Source organism: Acipenser ruthenus, chromosome 4 (genome assembly GCF_902713425.1).
Source record: "Acipenser ruthenus chromosome 4, fAciRut3.2 maternal haplotype, whole genome shotgun sequence".
Taxonomy (NCBI): domain Eukaryota; kingdom Metazoa; phylum Chordata; class Actinopteri; order Acipenseriformes; family Acipenseridae; genus Acipenser; species Acipenser ruthenus.
In genome coordinates, this window is record NC_081192.1 from 25,967,006 (window position 1) to 25,987,968 (window position 20,963).

Genomic DNA, 20,963 nt, shown 5'->3' on the forward strand with positions numbered 1-20,963 from the left:
CCCTTGTTTCTGGTAAAACTTTCTTGTAGTGTTTTAAATTGACCCTAAACTATCTTTGGTTTCCTTGGAGATGGTTGCGATAATACAACTTAAGGTATTTGCAATGACAGCGAGCAAAAGGCTGGCCAAGAAATCTTTGTGTATATCAAAACGGGACAAAGGATACAAAAGCTAAGCTTTTTGTATCATGGACAGATGTCTTCTGCCAGGATGAAAATTCAGTGATGAGCGCTGGTTAGTGCTACATGGTAAAATGATGCTGCAGTCACTAAAGTAATTTACTCAGGAAAGCGTACAGCTATTGCCAAAAGTTTTGCATCACCCTATAGAATTAACTAATTCTGCTTCATAACATTGTATGAAACCTACTGAATGTTACGTATTGCATTACATACCGCTTTGTAGTTTTCTATATACTTGATGAAAAACTTGAAAAATTTGACACTTCGAAATCTAACATGAAATACTGTACTGCTATTATGGTTTCCAGTAGACTTTTGGCTATATCATTTTTTGTTTGTTTGTTTCTTCGATTACATGATGTTAAATAAAAGATCTAAATTATGTTCATATAGTTTTTTTTTGGTTTTGTTTTGTTTTTAAATTATATGTCTCAATCCTAAAATTCTAGTTGATGCAAAACTTTTGACCATAGCTGTAGACAATATCCTTCTGGCCTTTGTTGAGAGGGTTTCATATTCCAAAAGATGACCCTGAATTATATCCGGAGGTTGTTTTTTTGGTCGTTAGCGCACTGTGGTGGGACCCTGGTTGGATTCCAGATTGTGATATAGGTACCTACTGTACAAATTACAATTTAGTGGCTTTTCTCTAAAGCAAATTAAATCTAAATAAATCTATAGAGCTACATGCCTCCTAGAAAAAGTATCTTGTAATACAACGTGTAAATGCACACGTTACATTTAATACATTTTACATGTCACTAAAATGTTATCCAGGAGCAAAATAGTATAAAATTGCAGCTTCACACCTTCCAATTTTAATGAATACTCATCTAATTGGTTTATCCTTTAATTAAAACAATAGAACACAGCACCGTGGTTATTTTTTAAATAGCTCTGTGCTATTGTTAGCAGCCCCCATTAAAAAGGGGAAGTCACCTGTAGCATTTTTTAATGGAAATATTTAAAACAACCTTCATTTAGCAAGCCTTCCCCAAAATGTTTAAGTTTAGGTTACAAATGGCAACAAACAGTTTACAAAAGTTATGATATACAGTAAGCATCACATTTTGAAATTTGCAGGAGATTTATCTCCCAGTTAAGTAAAAAGTATAAAACAAAGTGGATGCTCATTAAAATGCCTGCTTGTTGATTATGTAACAGAGAAGGATGAAACTGACAGTTAAAGACATTCAACCACAGCAGGAAACGATCCATTTCTTGTATTTACTCCACGCTAAGAATGCAATGATTACACTATAATCTTTGCACTACCAGCTGTAAAGTAATTTAAAAGTTATGAACTTTAAATTATGAACCACATTTAGGAACAGCGATACATAATTACATTTGTATATGAAATGTACATTGTAGTATATGTGAATTCATCTTTCCAATATGACCTTGTGTCCAACTGAACTGAGCTTCCATGATTCAAAACTGTGATATGATATCATAAACAAAAAGGGATGCAATATAGTCAGAGTATCACTAATTCCATAAGACCAAGCTAACACTTAACTTCTATGAAACATATTTGGGTAAATTCTTTTGTCGATTCTTAACAGGTCCGGCCCATTTAAATTGTCCACGACCTGAGCAGAACTCTAGTCACGTTTCACAAAAGGTGGAGTACTATATCTAGCGTGGGTATATCTAGCGTGGGATCATTTTATGTTAACCCACTCAAGTGGATAACATGCTTACTAGGACTAGTTTCCAATGTGTCTGTGTTTACATTCCAATCCAGTGGTGTCCTGCTGAAATTCAGGACCGAGCTGCGCTTCGGTCATTCAAACAATATAGCAACTTTAAAATGTCTGAAAATTTCAAATTTCTATTGATGTTTTGGACACTCATTTTCTTAAGAACAAGATTCATCTTTACCTGCAAATCCAATATCGTCTTTCAATACAAATTGTTTCCTGACGATTGGCGCTTCCCTGGTTCTCTCAGCATAAAAACGAATAATTTCTATTCTCAATGTACTTGACAAAATCATACAATTAAATGCTCCTGTTTTCTGCTGGCTCATTTTACCCAGATTAGTAGATGATGTCCCAGTTTCTTTGCTGCGTTTTCCTTCAGCAAATAAGTTCTCTCATCAACCCCTGACATGGCACTCACTCTTAATACATTTTCCAACCACTATTATCATTCCTTTTCGCTATTCATAATACTTAACCACGTTGGATACAATTCCTCTTGCCTGACTTAAAGTAGTTTTTTTATTAAACTACTATGACAAGCCATTTTGAATAACCATCTAATTATTTGTGGGTGTCCCTTTATCTCAAACCACCGTGGGAGGGAACAAACCTGTCTCCGCCACTTTTTTGATATGATATGAATATGAACTTGTCTGCACGAGACTGCCTGCTTCAAGCCGATTCTGAGCTGCTGTGCAATGGACAGTTTAAGTTCGGACGATACGGTAGTACATTTACTTATTTTTTAATACAGAAACTTCTCGCTGTTATAATGCCGACACAAACAGTAACACTAAAAAGTTTAGCAAAATAAGTGGTTTTGTTCTGAATTAAGCGGTTTGCTTTTATATCACTGAAGAAAAACAGAATTAGCTATAATAATTATAATTATAATTATTATTTATTAGCAGACGCCCTTATCCAAGGCGACTTACAATTGTTACAAGATATCACATTATTTTTACATACAATTACATTATTTGTTACACATTTTTTTCCATACAATTACCCATTTATACAGTTGGGTTTTTACTGGAGCAATCTAGGTAATGTACCTTGCTCAAGGGTACAGCAGCAGTGTCCCCACCTGGGATTGAACCCACGACCCTCCGGTCAGGAGTCCAGAGCCCTAACCACTACTCCACAGTGCTGCCCTAAAAACAAATCTCAGTTGTCCACACAATACATGTAAAGTGCACGTTTTCAGTGTACCAAACATAATTACAGTAGTACTGCATGTCCCTCAATGTCTTTCACATGGCAAGATCAAAAGCCATTCAAATATAAACCATTCATAAGGAAGTCAAAGCAATCCGTTTTTTTAGATTAGCCACAAGGGAGGGAAACTGATATGCCATTTCATAGGAGGCCTGCCCTAAAATGTCAGCTCTGTCAGCTCTCTGTGGCTAAATCCAAAATAACTTATTGTGGAAGTTACAGTGATGTGGTATTTAAAACAGTTTACTTGTTTTATTTTACTGACACATTAAAAAAAAAAAGTCACTTAGTTCAGGGGTTTGTCAGAAAGGAATACAATCAAGGCAAATGAAAGCATACAGCTCACATCTTGCATGGCCCAGACTGCAAACAACAGAAGGCATATATTATAGTAATACTGAAAACTGATAAGTATCTCTCTCTCTTTGAGAGACTCTGGAATGGGAAGGCTTCCAGGTTCCTAATTTCATTTTTTGATATCAAGCAACAAAATCAGATTCAGCCCACTCCCAAGTGGACCCAGTCTCTCATTATCAGTTCATCTCGTGGATCTTGGCCTTCCCTTTCCCTCCTCCCCTCCACAGCATTAACACCTACGCTCTTGTTTTAATGAATTTTGCAAAACATTTCCACTGTTCCTAAAACTCATCATGAACAGTTGGTGTTCTTTGTGTCAGTTGTTATTTTTTCAGTTTTTATGTGGATTGCTAGACGCAAATAACACAACAACAACAACAACAACAACAACAACAACACTACAAATGCTTCTCCCGCAAATCTGTACAAGGAGACTGGCCATTCCCAGATTACGGTACTAGTAGTCTTAACTTTTGACTTCTAAGGAACTGTCTGCATTTTAAAATGTTACCCAGTCATCTACTGCTACGTTCATTAAATATAGTCGTATGCTGTGTATCAAATTATGTAAGGAATACTTGCATAATTTCCCCAGGACATTTTTTGAATTCATTTTCACATACTCTTTTTGGCTGGATTAACAGACCCAGATTAGCACTAATATTGGACTACCTAGTGTTAATCCATCTGTGCATGTTTCAAAATGACAAGCTACTTTAAATATCTTTTTTTGACTACATGTATGTCACATTGGGCCATATTCCCAAAATTTTTTTCAAAGGACATAAAAAAAGATAGTTCGAGGATTTATATTTAACAGTACTTTGCAAAAATTTTTAATAAACTTCAAACCCTCACCAAAATAGTTGAAAAAGTGTTTCATGAATCACAGACTTGATTGAATTAAATCAAATGGGATTTAAAAAATAGTCCTTAACAAAACATTCCTGAAGTTTTATGTACAGAGCCCAATATATGCTTCGGAAGGAAATATACGTATAGAAATTTTCCACAGGTGTGTCTTCCATCTTTTGAAGTGTACTTGTAAAAACTTTTTATTATAATTGTAACCACTGTTATGCCATAGTGGTATGTTTTTGTAACTTTTCAAGTTAACTGTTCAATGTAATACTGTCTTATTTTTATGATGTAATTCATTTGTCTAGCTACCAAACCTCCATAAACCCATCTCTATATTTTTTACTAAAGTTTTTTTACTAAAGTTTTTGGCACCTCTGCTTTGTAACTTTGTAACCATCAAAAACTAATAAAAGATCACAGTAATATAGTTTGTATAATCTCTACATCTTTGGATAAACATGGTTTTACTGCATTAAAATAAACAAGTTTAGAAGACACTGTCACAAAATATATATGTGTATTGTACTGTGCATATGCGTGTGTGTCAGGAAATGACAGTCATGCTGCAAATTTGTCAAACAGGGAAAGGCATTGTGTAGAGTACTATTGTTATGTAACCAAGGATTTGAACATTTTTTTCCACAGAGGCGTGCTGACATAATTGTCGGAAGTTTGGCTATTTTCTACAGACAATCATTATCTATGTATTTGCGGGAAGCAGAGCTATTATTTTGTCAACCTGATTCAAGTGTAAACCTTTGAGACAGTTGCATATTCAGACACAATTAAACACTTCAGTGGTAATTGACTTGCGTTAATTAACTTAAGCAAGGTGTCTGTGACCAGGAAGATTTACAGACTTTATACTGTACTTAGTATAGTGTGTATATATATATATAAATATACAGTATATATATATTGTAAAAGATTCGCACCCGCTTGGGTTCGTTGCCCCTTTAAGAATCGACCCGGCACACAGAAATGGATTTTTTTTAAGCGCGTTTGCGCAATTTTTTAATAAACAGGAAACAAACAAAATACACAAAATCAAAATAACACCTAGCTCTTCTGGAGCACTAACTCGACTTTCAGGAAACACCCTGACTAACGCGGGACAGCTAAGCTGTTTACCCGTCTTCACAAACACACTGGTTTCACACAGCACTTACTTTTTCCCTTATTTGGCTACTCGGAGACAGCGCACCTACTGCCTCCTTCCACTCAGCAGCCCCGAGCAGACTGCTTGCTCTCCTTTTAAACTCCCGCACCTGGGCTTAATTTCTAATAACGCCCAGGTGCGGAAGACAATTAACAATAAAACAATAAAGCAACACAAACAAACAAAGGAACATTCTCTCGCAGGGAGGTTTTAACCCCCTCCCTGCTGTTTCTCATAACCCGCTATTTTACATATCCCCCCCCTTGTCTTTCCAAGACACCGGCCATGAGACGGCCACCTCCTCCCCTAAAACACAACCACCCACCCTCGAGTCCATAAATGTCAATTTTCGCCCTCCTCCACGGGCGAACTCGAGGGTGGATCGGTCCACGTCCTGGGTCAGCCAGGTAGGGACCGCGCACCGGCGACGAGGGACCCCACCGGTTTGTCAGGGGCGACCGGCACGACGACCGGGGCACTGGAGGCTGCAGTAGCGGGCAGAGGTCTGCAGCTGGGACCCAGTGCAGCGACGTCCGGTCAGCAAGGGGGAGCGACGCAGCGACCAGGGGGAGCGTACGCGACGTCTGGGAGCAGCACAGCGACGTCTTAATGTCCGGGAGGAGCGGAGCAGGGGACCAGGTGGAGAACTGTGCCCGATCCTGCCGACTCCTGGGCTCCAGGTCAAGTGAAGGGAGGTCCAGGCTAACCGACAGGGTGTCCAGGAGCAAGGGGTGAGGGACTGGACGCAGCGACACCGGACTGGACCGTAGGGGTGGTGGTCGGGGCTGTGGTGGAGGTACGCTCGTCACCTCCTCCCTAGGCTCCGGAAGCGGCAGCTCCTCCCCTCTGGGCTCTGGCAGCGGCAGCTCCTCCCCTCTGGGCTCTGGCAGCGGCAGCTCCTCCCCTCTGGGCTCTGGCAGCGGCAGCTCCTCCCCTCTGGGCTCTGGCAGCGGCTGCTCCTCCCCTCTGGGCTCTGGCAGCGGCAGCTCCTCCCCTCTGGGCTCTGGCAGCGGCAGCTCCTCCCCTCTGGGCTCTGGCAGCGGCAGCTCCTCCCCTCTGGGCTCTGGAAGCGGCGGCTCCTCCCCTCTGGGCTCTGGCAGCGGCGGCTCCTCCCCTCTGGGCTCCCGGGACGGCAGCTCCCACTTTTGTAGCAGCCGCTCCAGTTCCGTTGGCTCCCGCTCTTGTATTATCAACGGGGCCCCGCCCAGCTCCTGTCTCTGCCTCTTCATCTTCTTAATCTGCTCCACCTGAGCAGCGGTGTTTTTATTGAACATCTCAATTAATACTTTAAAATCCATTTGGGTCTCCAGGGGCGCCCACAATCGCTGCCACCAAATGTAAAAGATTCGCACCCGCTTGGGTTCGTTGCCCCTTTAAGAATCGACCCGGCACACAGAAATGGATTTTTTTTAAGCGCGTTTGCGCAATTTTTTAATAAACAGGAAACAAACAAAATACACAAAATCAAAATAACACCTAGCTCTTCTGGAGCACTAACTCGACTTTCAGGAAACACCCTGACTAACGCGGGACAGCTAAGCTGTTTACCCGTCTTCACAAACACACTGGTTTCACACAGCACTTACTTTTTCCCTTATTTGGCTACTCGGAGACAGCGCACCTACTGCCTCCTTCCACTCAGCAGCCCCGAGCAGACTGCTTGTTCTCCTTTTAAACTCCCGCACCTGGGCTTAATTTCTAATAACGCCCAGGTGCGGAAGACAATTAACAATAAAACAATAAAGCAACACAAACAAACAAAGGAACATTCTCTCGCAGGGAGGTTTTAACCCCCTCCCTGCTGTTTCTCATAACCCGCTATTTTACAATATATATATATATATATATATATATATATATATATATATATATATATATATATATATATATATATGACACACACACACTGTATGTATTTAAAATACAATATACATTTATTTTTATATAGCGCCCTTCCCGCCAAGGCATCCACGCCCAGAGCCCTGTACAAAGTTAAAAACAAAATAAAATAGCTAATGTATACAATACATTCTAGTTATAACCAATTATTTAAAAGCACATTTAAAAAAGTATGTTTTCAATTTAGATTTAAAAGAGTCCAGATTCAGCCTGCCTGATGGTAATCGGAATAGCAAAAAGCTCCAACTCCAGCTGCTTTAAGACGACTTTTTGGAACAATTAAAAAGTTCAGCATTTTCTGATCTCAAAGAACGACTAGGAACACACAGAGTTAGTAGTTCTTGGAGAGAGGATTGCCCTAATCCATGAAGGGCCTTATAAGTTATTACAGCAACTTTAAAATCAATTTGGTAGCTCACTGGTAACCAATGTAAAAACCCAAGCACTGAAGTAATGTGTTGAGCAGACTGGCAGCTGCGTTCTGAACAAGTTGAAGCCTTCTGTGTTAAGTGGCAGGTATACCAACAAACAAAGAATTGCAGTAGTCAAGACGAGAAGTTATAAATGCATGTATCAACATCAACGGCTGGCGAGATCTATGGACAGTGGAACACAGCAGGATCAGTTTCCTCATCAGGTCAACATATGATGTTCTTCTATCACTGCAGAACCTTAATCTATGGGTATGAGAGGAGCCGCGGAGACCTTTGTGTTCATCGCCAGCTACATTAAGACACATTTTGACAGGATGTAAGGTGGGTCTTAGCCAAGGATGGTTTACTTGGTGTCATGACCAGGTGCTGCGATGTTTGGCCTTAGCACTGGAAGACAAGCGCAGCATGACCAACAGGTTGCCACCAATGCCAGCAATATATGACACATGAAGAACATTCCTCCATCCAGGGGAGCAACCTCCAATAAAAGGTGTTAAAACCAATCCTCGCCCAGGACAACTGGAAGCTGCTAGAGACTGGAAAATGCTGGCAGATGTTGGACAACGGCTTATTTTCCCACCTGAGATTGCTACCTCTAGCTTTCGACCTAATATTGTCTTGTGGTCTGGATCAGCACGCCTTATTCACCTAGTAGTTAACAGTGCCATGGGAGGATGCTGTGGATGAGGCGTATGAAGTAAGAAACTTCGGTACTTTGAACTAGCTGCTGAAGCGGAACAGCGAGGATAGAGAGTCCAGTTTACCCAGTAGAGGTAGGTTGACGAGGATTTGTGGCACACTCCACAACCCGGTTCCTCAGAGACATCGGATTCAGTGGTCAAGAGTTACGACACACAGTGAAGAACTTATCTGAAGCAGCAGAGAGGAGCAGCAACTGGCTCTGGTTGAGACAAAAAGATTCTGGTTGGGGACCTCAAGCACAGTTTAAAAAAAAAAAAAAAAAAAAAAAAGATGCCAGATTCACTGTTGAGCCCTCTTAAGCTGTGGGCTAGTCGACAAAACACCAAGGATGGAAGGTGCCCACTTGAAGACCCCAGAGAAGTACCCTACTCAGCTCAGTCCCGGCGGTTGTCATGCTGATGGGCTAGGGAGGCCGCACTGTGGTTGATCCCTGGAGCCAGCATTACACTTCAGCCATCAACACCAGGCAGAAGGATATTTACATCATCAGATGGAAGGAAACGCAGATGGATCACATTAGTTTACAGTAAAAGAAGCTATGTCTTAGTTGGTGCTTATCTTGGCGAGAGCCAGTTTGTAGCCATCCATGATTGGATCTCAGTTAAACGCTTTGTAAGTATATTTATTGCCATATCAGCCTGCGCAGGAAATGATGCATAGATTTGTGTATCATCGCATACAAGATTAATTCTCAAACTGAACACAGTAGGGATTCAAGAAAATGCATGCACATGGATTAGGGAGTAGTTGACATGTAGAAAACAGAAAGTACTGATTAGAGGAGAAACCTCAAAATGGAGCAAGGTAACCAGTGGTGTACCACAGGGATCAGTATTAGGTCCTCTGCTTTTCCTAATCTACATTAATGATTTAGACTCTGTTATAGTAAGCAAACTTGTTAAATTTGCAGACGATACAAAAATAGGAGGAGTGGCAAACACTGTTGCAGCAGCAAAGGTCATTCAAAATGACCTAGACAGCATTCAGAACTGGGCAGACACATGGCAAATGACATTTAATACAGAAAAGTGTAAAGTATTGCATGCAGGCAATAAAAATGTGCATTATAAATATCACATGGGAGATACTTAAATTGAAAAAGGGAACTATGAAAAAGACCTAGGAGTTTATGTTGACTCAGAAATGTCTTCATCTAGACAATGTGGGGAAGCTATAAAAAAGGCCAACAAGATGCTCGGATATATTGTGAGAAGTGTTGAATTTAAATCAAGGGAAGTAATGTTAAAACTTTACAATGCATTAGTAAGACCTCACCTAGAATATTGTGTTCAGTTCTGGTCACCTCATTACAAAAAAGATATTGTCGATCTAGAAAGAATGCAAAGAAGAGCGACCAGAATTATCCCGGGTTTAAAAGGCATGTCGTATGCAGACCGGCTAAAAGAATTGAATCTATTCAGTCTTGAACAAAGAAGACTACGCGGCGATCTGATTCAAACATTCAAAATCCTAAAAGGTATAGACAATGTCGACCCAGGGGACTTTTTTGACCTGAAAAAAGAAACAAGGACCAGGGGTCACAAATGGAGATTAGATAAAGGGGCATTCAGAACAGAAGATAGGAGGCACTTTTTTACACAGAGAATTGTGAGGGTCTGGAACCAACTCCCCAGTAATGTTGTTGAAGCTGACACCCTGGGATCCTTCAAGAAGCTGCTTGATGAGATTCTGGGATCAATAAGCTACAACCAAACGAGCAAGATGGGCTGAATGGCCTCCTCTCGTTTGTAAACTTTCTTATGTTCTTATCAGCATAAAAATGAAAACCAAGATGTATGTACATGTTTTGAGAATGCCAGTAATCCAAAACATGTACACAAATAATATATACTGCTTTTTGTAAGCTTAAAAACGAAATAAACTTTATAAAGTGTATGGAAAACCCATCAAACAATGGTCTAGTTCACATCTGTTATGTACATTTCAGTTTCTCATGAACTTCAAATACATTTTTCCCCAGATACAAGATCATCCTTCTTTACTGTCTAAAGTATTTCATTCTTCCACTTCTCACAAATGTGCCATTCCTCAAGAAAACAAAAGCACACATACATGTTCAGTAAGTAAACCCTTGATGATCACTGCAGTCCATACAGTGGGGTAACCACCATAGGGGTATTCAGTTTATCTTGACAGTGGATCTAATTACTGCCATAAACACACAAAAATGGATGTTACATTTTTACTGCCTTATACATTTTTTAAACATTTGCACTATTTAGATCCACTGCCATTCCAATCAGTTGAATACAGTTTAGCCAATGGATGCCTAAATATAAATTCAATAGACTGTAGCGCTAAAAACAGATTTCACCATTATGAAAATTGCAACTGATACAGCGACTGAGATTACATGGAAATGTAGATCATTCAGATAAATCTGCTTTTGTCAAACATTGATTCGGTTGCTTCTACAGAATAAACACACTTTATCCTGAAATCTAACAAGATGATGAATTTGTTTTTTTGTAACAGAAATATTTACAGAGCAGTCACAGATGTTCCAGGAAGACACTACAATTTGAAGTCCTTAGATTGCTGACCCACTTAAATTCTCTCTGCATACAAATAAAGACATTCATTAAATCAATGGGGAGAGGTCCTTTAAAACCCAAGTACAGTAGAGTGCTGGAGCCTGATTGTATAAACAATGATCATCTATGCCACAGTTCAGCACATTCTCCATGTTTTATGATGTAGAACTACTGGACTGTGAAACGCAACACTGACCGAACGCATGCATTAAAAATGTGAGGAGAAAGAAGCTGCATTTGGACCTGAAAACTGATTCTTACATAGACAGATTCAATGCAACATAAACAGAATAGGCCATTTAAAGGTTATCTGGAAACAAAGAAAATCTAACCCTTTTTTTAATGCAATGGTACCACTGGGATTAGTGTATTTTTAACCTACTTAAATAAGCCTATAGAATTTAAATGTGTACAGGAAATATGTACTATAAAATACATCTAAGAATGTTAACATGCTGTCTTAGGACAAACTGAACTTCTCTGCAGATGGAGCAGATGGTTCTAAATCCGGAATGTATTTTATTAGTATCAGAAGGCTAGCCATTTACGTTTCTTTGATTTAAAAAAAACATGTCTCTGTCTTTATGCACCTAACCTTTCATATTATATACAGTTTACCTATATAATTTGCAGACCAACACTGAAAGCCATTCATGCATAATATGGTGTCTAGTGTGTTTCAGTGTAGCAGTTTGCAGATAAGCGGAGAAGAATACCCTTTTATTTGGCGGGTGGGGGAATTACAGCGGTTCCTTTTTCCTGCATCAAGATCCTTGCTTAGTTCAGCAGTTGCCCATGTAGAACTGTTTTTTTACTAGAGTAAATGGCCATGTTATTTTCTGTTAACTTACCCATGCTAGTAAAAATGCAAAGGTTATTCTTGGTGCATATAAGAACAACTGAAGGAATTGGCAAGACGCTTAGACTGTGTCTTCGACAAGTTTTGTGCAATCAATTTCTTTGAAATATGCCTTCCTCGATGCTATAGTAAGCATGATGTTTTTATGAGCATGGGTGTGCAATGTTTTAAGAAAAGAATATCCTCAATGGTAGTATATATTTCCATGTACTGTACCTGAAACCATTTGGTTGCAAAATTCAAACTGTTGCAAACTAGGTTCCACTTGAAATTTCAGCTTATCACACTATAGGGGTTACCCAACTATACGGACAAGGTACCATCATTTTCCAGATGAAGATAAGAGAATTATTAAGAGCTACTTTGGCACAGCACTAACGTATTGCCGTTTAGAATGGTTATTCATTATCTAGATGTGATGATTCTATCATGAATTCGCTGTATCCCTCAGGTGATTGGGAAGAATATGGTGATTCTCACACATGAGTGAAGGAAACCCCTAAACTTTGCTATGGAAATTATTCATAATGAACCCATCTTGACCTCAAAATGTCAATGGTCTTTGGAAACAAGACCTAATTCTATAAAACAGCACAGCAATATTTGTTCTTTCATGGTTTAACCTCAAAATGACTAAACAATGTACGGAATGTTTGGCAAAAGGTTTCATGGTGTTTTATACAGTACCTCAGAATTTCTGATTGAGTTTAAATTATGGATGAAACCTGACACAGATGAACCAAAACAATGTAGGTGGTGACATTATTCTCCCTCCATATAAGTAGTCAGTGGCAGAATTAGATCTAAATCCTGTGAACATATAACACCTGTTCTGCATCATTGCACTGGCTGCTTGTTAAGAGTAGGGTTGATTTTAAAAAGGGTGTTTTTGACATGTAATGTCTTGAATGGTTTGTGTAACTTGCGATCTGCGGCCTCTGGACTTTTAAGTGTCCCCAAAACCAGGCTCCATTCTATGGGTGAGAGGACTTTTTGCAGGTACACACCTAGGCTCTGGAATGCTCTCCCCATGGTAATCAAGGACTTTGGAAGTGTTTTTTTTTTTGTTTGTTTTTTGTTTAATAAACACTACACTGCCATTTTCACCTATTTAAACTTTATTTGTTTGTATGTGCTGATGTGTTTTTAACTGTAAAGAGCCTTGGGATGTTTTACATAAAAGGTGCTATATAAAATAAAGATGATTATTATTATTATTATTATTATTATTATTATTTAGTAGTAGTAGTATTATTATTATTATTATTATTATTATTATATAATGCCACATCAAAACAATGGGTGTACTTATACAACCTTTAAAAATGTAGCCAAAGCTTTGTTGGAATAAGTAAAAAGTGATACTTATTCAGAAATATTGCAGAAGAATCTGTACTTCTATCTTAACAGTGTACATAATTCTCTAATTCTTTTTTTTTGTCTTACAACTTCTTAAGTCTAGGTTGCTAATGTAACTCAGATAGGTTTCAATTAGGTAAATTTAGGTTGCTAACCAACACATTTTGCTTGGATACCACCTACTTGTGCATTGTGCCGGGTCTGTCTGACATTCTTAAGAGAAGCTGGGGGCAGTCAATAAAAAAAAGGATTGTTTTTTCTGATCGGCAACATGAATTTAAATTAAAAGCTACTGTGAAAGGACCCATCTAAGGAAACTGGGAGCAGTGCCAAACATGTATCTGTGAATGAAAAGTGTAGTCCCAGCTCCCCAATAAACCCCCGCTGCAGCCAGGGACTTGAACGGCTTCCTGCATAGTTAATGACAGGGATTGAATGCCGGTTCGTGGGATGACCCGGCTCGGGCAACTCGCCTAATCAGCATGCTTCCTTGAAGGGGACTGTTGGCTGAAGCTCCTGTCTCTGTCCTGCCTCTCTTCGCAATCCCTCACAGAGATTATCATCCAATGACCGTTCTCTCCATTGCTGTTTGAGCATAGAGCCGGTGCAATAAACAATTTGTTTAATCAATCCTCATGGTCTTTTACTGTGTTTAAGTTGGTATGATTTATTTGGCTGCTGACCCATGCAAAGATAACAGTCTGTTATTTCAGGTAAACACACTGGTTTTAGTCCAATTATTAACAGCCCCGAAGCAGTATGAATTTGAGTAATGGAATCAAGTAGTAAATCTCCCCCCTGGTATTTGCAAAGACTACATTTAAGCAAACCGCTTTAAAAGAAAATAACTATTCCCCTATACTAGTGTGTTTCCCTTGGTTTTAATGTTTAAAAAAGAAGCACTGACAAATTCTAGGACAAAATAAAACAATCATAATAAGAACCCTAGAGCCAGTTAAACTGGACTGGTTTCAATGTGAAGCATACCAGGGAGAATGGAGCAGTTAGGGTCTACATATTCATTATAAAAATGAAAAGCCTGAGAGACACTGAGAAACCAATAATTTTTTCGACAGATCCTGTGGAGTCAGAAATCTTAATTTTTAAAACCGTGGTAATTAGTTTGACAAAAGACATGTCTTCCTGCAGCACAAAGGGCTCATGGACACATTGTTTAAGTAGGAAAAGTACCAAGCATTCCCCCCATTGCCTTCACTGAAGAACAATCCCTACATTTTGTTTCTGCTGGTCCAAGAGGGCTATAATGCATAGCTCAACTGAGTCTGCTTATTTTCATCAAAATATTCTTTAAGAAACAAACATAGCTGTGTGATCTGTGGCAAATGTGTAAATCACCCTTGGATGGTCTGAATAAGATGTCACTTTTCTTCAGAAAAGTTCCCTGGAAAACCTCTACAAATCATGTTGGAAATTCCTTTGCAATCGCACTCTCTAGCCTGGCTTTGCAAGGAGCTACAATTAAGAAAACACACAGGCCAAGGCATTCAAATTATAAAACTGATTTAACTGGAGGCTTAGGGTCATAAACCCTGGATTCATTCCACCCTCTCCTTAACTCTAGAGACATGATTCCATTAATTTCTCTAAGTTGTTCTATACTGCAGACCTCTACCACTATTGCAGTAGAAAATATAACTTCATCAAACCAGTACATTCAATGCAAGTCTATATACGCCTATTTTTATTTTTCACCCAGTTTCAAAAGACAAGACATGATGCCACAATGTACAAGGTAAGGACCCCACTTTAACACCTCTACCCCACTACTGATCACCCACCATTGGCATACTATCATAAGGAGTGCTGTTTAACCGATATATAAATGACACCACATACAGTTAGTAATCAGTACACTGAAGAAGGCAGTAGCCAAAACGTTTGTCTACTTGATTGTTTCTTGTATGTTTGACCTTAGATTTCATTTTTTAAAGTTAATCCTCGCGCCAAGTTATCAGCAAAGCATGAGAACTGTCAGACTCTCTGTACAGCAAGGTTAGTTGACGTGTTTTCAGGGTACTGGCGCAGCAAAAGTAAATCAGCCAAAAGCATAATTTCACTTTTCATTTGTAGTTCTCAACACTCTGAGGTGATATGTAGAAATGTCATACAGTAAGAGAAATAAGTCGCCAAAGCAAGGTACAAATGTCCTCCTTTTTCTCCCAACTTTTTTTTTTTTTTTGCAGATTTTTGCAGACCCCAGGCACTTTATTATTTGTTTATTTAGCAGACGCCTTTATCCAAGGCGACTTACAGAGACTAGGGTGTGTGAACTATGCATCAGCTGCACAGTCACTTACAATTACATCTCACCCGAAAGACGGAGCACAAGGAGGTTAAGTGACTTGCTCAGGGTCACACAATGAGTCAGTGGCTGAGGTGGGATTTGAACCGGGGACCTTCTGGTTACAAGCCCGTTTCTTTAACCACTGGACCACACAGCCTCCTTTTATCATGCATATGTATATTACAGGACATTTAAGTTTAAGGACAATTAACTTGTTTTGTCAACACGAAATATACTAGGGAACGCATTTATTTTGAGGTATGTATCATTTATATTAAAATGATTTATTGATATTAAGTCGCACGTAGAAAAAAAGACCCCAGGGAGTTTTATCCACGCATATGTATATCTGAAACAAAAACACATTGGAAATGTGAAAAAAACGCCAAGTTACCAATGCGTTTAATCTGCTTTTATTGTGCCTGAAAAACACAAGCCAAGTCAGTAGAAACAATTGGGGCAACCTTGGCCCCCATCGGTTTTACAGTTGTGCATATTTGCTTTGTGCTGGCAAGGCTGCCCCAATGGTTTCTTGAAACTTGGCTTGTTTTTTTGATATCTCTACTTTAAATGTCTGGGCACTTTTGGTAACTTGTGTTTTTGTTTCAGATGATAAACACAAGGACAGCCTACACAGATTTGAGAACATTGCTTATTTTCAATAGCAAAGGTGCCTAGAAATAATAGCCTTGCACTTTCATTCCCTGTCTTTTTTTATCATCCTGTTCACCTCCAATTTTCAAACCACAAAAATACTACATAGGAACGTGTTGCGTTTAACTGACTAAGGGGTGTTTAGAATTATTCTCACTCAAATCGCAGGTACAAAATGTATTAAGTTACATAGATGTGAATATCAACTTCTTTTCAGATTGTTCTACAAGAGTTAAGGCCATTGCACACTGGATCCGATAACGCATCCAAATTTAACAAGCGTCTAAACCTATTGTACCTTGCAGACTGAGTCTTTATCCTCGGCAAACGTCACGTCCAGTCTTGATCTGAATGAAGTAGTGTCAAAGCCAGGGTTTCAGCCTGTTATCTATCAATCTTTTTCTGAAAAGTGTAGTTTCCTTTTTGCAAACCCTATTACTCCAACATAGTTTCTTTCTTTTTAAAAACAGTAACAATATATTTGTACCATAACATGATTAAATGAAATTATCTACAATGTTAAAATAAACATTCCATTAATTAATTCATTTACATAATTGTGTACTTTGTTATTGTTTACATTGTGTAATTGTTTCTTCAATCTGAATTTCCTAGCTTTGTGAAATGCCCGCACACAGTGCTGTTACACATATCACCCACTGCACTCCTGACACCCAGTCTTGCGAAGTCCAGCTGGATGTCATTTTGTCTCTCTGCACTATTTGTTATTATTTATTAAAAGAGAGGAATAAACCCACCAGGACCAGATTAGGACCTAAATTTTCTTTGTTGTTCTGTTGGCAACAGTAAAATAGAATCTGAAACTGTAATAATACAAAAGAAATTAAATTCGTTGACAGAAGTAATCCTCAATATAGCTAGATAATTGGACGTAAGAGTTCTTCAACACTAACTGGCTTTTCAAAAGTAATGTCGCACAGTTCTTTTGGATACCTCCAAGCGGGCAATGATTACAAGCTTCCCTAGCAATCTCAGCAGTTTCTAGCAAGCTGTTTTGTTTAGGCTGTTTCACTTTTGATGTCTACTCTTCAAAAATCAGGGCTCTCCAACACTCAGAAAATTGACTGATAATGAGTGCGGCAGGGTAACTGGGGTGCTTATTGAGGTGCTACCACTGAAACTGTGTTTTCCATTCATAGTTCACTTCTCACAAAGCAGTGTATTTAGGTGACTTCTTTCAGTGTGATCTGTTGTCACGTTTATAGTTTTGTTAGTAAAGAATGTCAATTTTTTTCGTTAAACCAATATATTTATTTTACTTACAGAACCCTTTAAAGCCTAGTGTCAGTCTCATAAAAACTTGGCTCAAGGGAAACCAAGTGTGAGAAGGAACAGCAGCAGACTGTGCACAGGAAATAGCATGCACAATGTAAAGAAGGGTAGGTCCAGGAAGGAAGGAAATCTTTGCCGTAAAGGACACCAAAACAGATCTTTAGAAAGCTTTAATTCATAAAGAAAAGCAGCACTTTTACGGAGAGATACCACATTAATAACTCACTACATTAGTTCGTGACCTTGACCCCACACGACTACAATATCAGCAATCCGAGTTTTTAAAATGTGTACAATTACAATGTCATCTTCCAGCTTTTAGCTGTAAAACATTCGTACAACATTCCCTGTATCAGGTTTTTCGTTTGTTTAAACTGTTCCATATGTATTTTAAACTTCAATTTCAAATATCTGTATGCAGTTTGGCAAACTTTAGGTTTCAGTTCCCTACTGTATATTAATAAGGGTCTCAAATTTCTAACCTTGATTTGTATGAGGATCAAAACTCCAACAAACAGGAAGTATTAAAAGACACTGTGTTCTGTTACCTTTACTACTTGTATGTGTGTGGTTGTCACCGTCTACAAAACTAGCAACATACAATGATTGGCCATGATGTGCCATGTGAGCCACTAGACCTACAGTGTAAGATTCAGCAACATTCATAGAATGTCTTGTCCCTCAATACTGCGGCTGAATTGATCAATGTGTCCATTTGTGTCTCATGCTTTTCTTGTTCGTAAGAACGAAACGTTGATATAAAAGTACACAGAAAACACTGCAAGCGACAAAAAAATGTCATGTTTAAACCCACAAATGCTGTGTACATCAAATGCGTATGTACATTTTTCCAAATTCAGCATGTTCTAAGGTTTTACATGAGGTTTCTTGAAGCATCAGGCCCCAAAACAAAAGACACTGGCAGGAATTCTCAATGATAACTCTGTAGATGTTGGCATGTGGCACCTCCTCACCTTTAGTCTGGCAAGATTCCTTGTGGGCAGCAAGGTAACCAGTGACAATCACACACTCAACTCCACAAATTACAGGATTCAGTGGCGGGTAACACAAAATATGTAAAATAATGCTTAGGCCCACAGTTGTGCCCAAAAACCGGTCAACTGAAAATACAAGATCACTTACATGTAGATTTTGAATAATAAATGAATCGTGAAATAACAAAACAACACAGAAACACTAAAAAAAACAGGATTCATAGACTAAACTACTGTAGCTGTGCATGCACTTTAACCTCTAGTCTTGTGCCTTTGCTCAGTTTGTTTTCATCTGGCTTCATCCTTCCTGTATCATAAGAGCACATCACTGAAGATTGTAAACGGATGACTTAAAATCAGAATTCTGGAACATGTAAACAAAGTGTGAGGCCTGAAAACAAAGGACTGCATCTATTTCGTTGGTTTCTGCACTGCAAAATAAAACTGCCAACACCACTTACAGTATGTTATATATAAATATGTGAAACATAAATCCAGTTACATCAACTGTATAAAACAACAGGTTTGCAGCTTTACAATCAAGAAATAAATAATGAAGGGCATATTTTCCACAATACGACACCTATGATTCAGCAAAGCTGCTCAAAATCATTGAACGAATGATACACTTTACAGCAGGACTCTGTCCAAATGAATTACACATAGGAGATTTCTAAGATTTGTGGCATCAACGCTTCGTTACCGTTCTAGTTCTCCTTCTGGAGGTTTTATACAGTTTGTTCTCATTTCCAGATGTTCTGTGCAATTGTTAACACTATGAGCTCCCTGTTTGAGGTTAATTATGAAACAACCAAAAGTAACAAGTATAATTTTGCTCGAGAGATGTACCACTCAGATGAAGCTCATAAAATTCATAGGGCAAACACCAAGAGAATAAAACTGTACAGTGATGTGAAACCCAAGAGGAAAAGCATTCTCATGTTCATTTATCATCATACAACACAACAGTTAATCTCAAACGTATTTAAGTAGCATATCTCAGAAAGGTTTTGTTGTAACAAACAACTCGACTAGCTGCTCCACAGGTTCTCACGAATGGAAATTGCAATGGGACCACTTCAGCTCCTGGGTCTGTTAATGCTCTTATTAAAATGAGCACTTTGGATTTTTAGTTCCAACTGATATTTACTGTAAATATCTTTACACATAAACTCAATACAAAAACAAGCCTGTTTTATAGCATACGCACCTCAACTGTCAAACTTTAGTCTCTCCCTTATAAAAGTTCACCACAGTAAATTTGCACGGTAATTTTGCAGTTTTAGTCATGCTTTTAATCATGCTTGGTTTAGGTGTTTTGATAACTTGCTTTATCATATCTCTTTGGGTTACAATGTTAGCTTACAATGCTTTATTACACTTTGCTATGCTTTGGATACCAAATTAATTAAGCTCTATTTCAGCATCGATACTATTAAATTAAATTTATAGTTACGTACAACTAGGATTCAATCTTTAAAACAGGCCCCTCCCCTGCATTTTATATTGCAGATGTCTGAGTTTCATAAACGACAGACTGTTTCCTCTAGAATCTAGGAATGTTAAAGACTGTCAGGCTCAAAAGTGTTCTTTTTAAAAATGTTCAGTACAAAGAAAAAAAACATTCTATACTTTTTTGTTCTGTGTACATCAACTGCATACAGTTATGTACATTTCCAAATTATGCATGTTCCTGGCAAAAATAGGCCCCAAAACAAAACACCCCCTGGCCTCAATGATAACTCTGCAGATGTTGGCATGTGGCACCTCCCCACCTTTAGCCTGGCAAAATTCCTGGTAGGCAGCAAGGTAACCAGGGACAACCATATATTTCTCACCCCCACAAATTACAGGATTCAGTGGTGGGTAACACAACCTCCTCCACCCCGGGAATATCAAAGAATGGGAGGATCAGAAGTGTTTTATTCCAACTGACAAACTATGCTTGAATTTATTTAACAAAATGTACAAGTAAAGATTGTACTAATAAATCCCATGTTTACAAAATTAAGAGCTGCGTTTTCAGTAACCATAATCTTTAACTGCCCTTGATGGGACTTTCATTTTGCAGTTTTAATAGTGGTATTATTAACAACATCCTACCCTTCCCATGTTTAGGAAGCTGAAATGCACATGATTAGAAGAAAATAAACATGTGGAACCATATGCAGTGATAGGTACCCATTCTCTAACCTGAACTCTCTGTAAGTTACACCATGTCACATGCCTTTGTTTCCCCTGAACCACCAGTTATTGAGCTGCCTATTGTATGTTACTTTTCCCAGCCCCTCAGGAATTCCTTAGTCAGGAAATAGTTTACATAAATAGGCGCCAAATAATCAGGATGCACGTCATTTCATCTCTCAATCGCTTCAATCATATCCCATAACACTACCAGAGGAAGACATCTTTCCCCTGTAAG

The 20,963-nt window shown here is 38.7% G+C and overlaps 1 protein-coding gene across 1 annotated transcript in view; it reads right to left on the bottom strand.

Annotated features, from left to right (window-relative positions):
- LOC117400446 (phosphatidylinositol 3,4,5-trisphosphate-dependent Rac exchanger 2 protein-like) overlaps positions 1-20,963 on the bottom strand; it is a 143,879-nt gene that overhangs the window by 115,582 nt on the left and 7,334 nt on the right. The gene's annotated exons all lie outside the window — the stretch shown is intronic.